This window comes from Gopherus evgoodei, chromosome 9, assembly GCF_007399415.2.
Source record: "Gopherus evgoodei ecotype Sinaloan lineage chromosome 9, rGopEvg1_v1.p, whole genome shotgun sequence".
NCBI classification, from domain to species: Eukaryota; Metazoa; Chordata; order Testudines; family Testudinidae; genus Gopherus; species Gopherus evgoodei.
In genome coordinates this window covers 32,143,042-32,145,480 of record NC_044330.1, presented here as the reverse complement: position 1 = coordinate 32,145,480, position 2,439 = coordinate 32,143,042, and positions in this window count along the sequence as shown.

Genomic DNA, 2,439 nt, shown 5'->3' with positions numbered 1-2,439 from the left:
AAACCCAAGAAAGAAACCAACAGGACTCCACTGGCCATCACATACAGTCCCCAGCTAAAACCCTTCCAACGCATCATCAGGGATCTACAACCCATCTTGGACAATTATCCCACACTTTCACAGGCCTTGGGTGGCAGGCCAGTCCTCGCCCACAGACAACCTTTTAACCTGAAGCATATTCTCACCAGTAACTGCACACCACATCATAGTAAAAAATTGAAGTTATATTTTAACATTTCCCCCTGTTAGCGGAAACGTAGCTAGTAAATAATAGTGAAAAATCTTGTCATTTGCTTCCCATTCCAGAGATAGCACACATTTCCCACTAGCTGTACCGCAATCAGGTTAAAAATAAATGGTCTAAAAGCCCTAAGGTTGTGGAGATGAATTCCAGTGAGCAATAGAAGGTAAAGACTGCACTGGTGGGTATTTTGCTTTCAGATCTGTTGTGATGCTTCAAAATATATGCTGTACATCCACATTGCACTGTGGAAACCAAGTGTAAGTGAGATTTAGTGAAAGGGTTAAGTCATTTTCTGCCCACTGTTATATATCAGTTAAAGCTGAAAGCCTGTGATCACCCAAAGGAATTACTGTCTTATTCTTAAGCTCTCGAGATCTCTTGTCTTAAAAGATTTTCCATTGATTTCAAGCATGTGACCATGAAGAAATAATATAATGCTGTAAGATTGTCTCTTTTCCTTAAAGGGGAAGGATGGTCCAGTGGTTAGCACACTGGTTTAGGATCTAGAAGATCTCAGTTTAATTCCCTGGTCACCATGCACTTCCTGTGGGACCTTGGGCAAGCACTTGGTCTCCCCTGTGCCTCAGTTCCCCATCTGTAAAATGGGGCTAATAACACTGCCCTACCTCACGGGGGGGCTAAATACGATACTAAATGTTATATAATAAATAATGATTTGTATATTAAAAAATTAGGAATAGGGTCAATTTGGGAAGAGAACAAATGGAGGAGTTGAAAGCAAAAGTTGCCCAAACCAGCTGAGTTCGCAGCTTTCAGTCTTTTAACTTGTGAAAATGTGATTATCACAAACATGACTAGCTTTGTACACAATTTGTTCTCATTTTAATCTGTTTTTACAGGTAATCCTGCACATACAAAAATATATATTAACCACACAAAGTAGTGACTGCATTTGGAATAAAAGTTAAAAACATTTAATATTTGAAAATTACAGAAAAAATTGAACGTAGAATGTAAATGTTTATAAAATGATATTCAGTGTGTTGGTGAAATGTATAGGTATTTTTAAAACACATACACACTCGAAATTAAATATGTGAATGCAATTACTGCACATGTTATGCTGTTACATTATTTAATATGTTTTGCTTATTCCATGTTTACAAAACTTCACTTTCCAGTGTTACTCCTAGAGGGTCTTATTATTTCAGTGGTGATTTTGCCACTGATTTTTAATGACTGCATATTTAGACAAGCCAACAGAGAAAACAACCTCCACAGTGCTTGGAAGTGGTGTTAAATGCAGACATTTACTTTTAAAAACTATTATTTCTTTTCTTGCTCACATGAGCAGGGGAAATATTTCTTCTGTATTGTAGTTCTGACTGTCAACATATTAACAAATCATAGATTTCAAAATATTTACTCTGCTCCATTGCCCATAGGAAAAAATGTGCATACATGTCTGAACTGACTGTTTTACCTTCCCTCTAATTCCTTGTATTCTGCCAATCAAAATTGACTAGTTCTTGCTGTGAAATTTTCTTGCATAGTTTCTTGCATATTAGTTAGTTCTAATGCCAAGCAGTAGAGTTCTTGCCCTTTGCAAAACTTGAGACACTACTTCTCCTACCAATTTTAAATCCCTATCAAAGGTGGAGCTGTTTAATATTACATTTGGTTGATAGTTCATATTCTGTTAGAAATCCAGACTTTTTCTTGATACATGGAACACTTTGATAAACTTACATGGAAAGTGGTACAATTTACACCATGTATAGAGAAGTGATTTTTAAAATGTATTCCTTTAGCCTTGCAAAGATATATAAATCTTTTTCCTGGGCATCCTTTGCTAATCTAATAGAAAACACAGTGGGTACACTGAAATTTTAGTTAAAATTCAGAATCAATCTTTTGTTCTTGGCCTGCATTACTGTAATCTTGGTAATACTATTCTTACCATGATCTTGTGAATATCTGTGTGCACAGGCACGGAAAATGCCTGTTGATCATGTTCTAGAGCAGCGTTTCTCAAAGTTGGGCCGCCTGGTGGTCTGGGCTGGTTTGTTTACTTGCTGCGTCCACAGATTCAGCCGATTGTGTCTCCCATTGGCTGTGGTTCGCCACTCCAGGCCAATGGGGGCTGCAGGAAGCGGGGGAGCGGCCAAGGGATGTGCTGGCTGCCCTTCCCGCAGCCCCCATTGGTCTGGAGTGGTGAACCACGGTCAATGGGA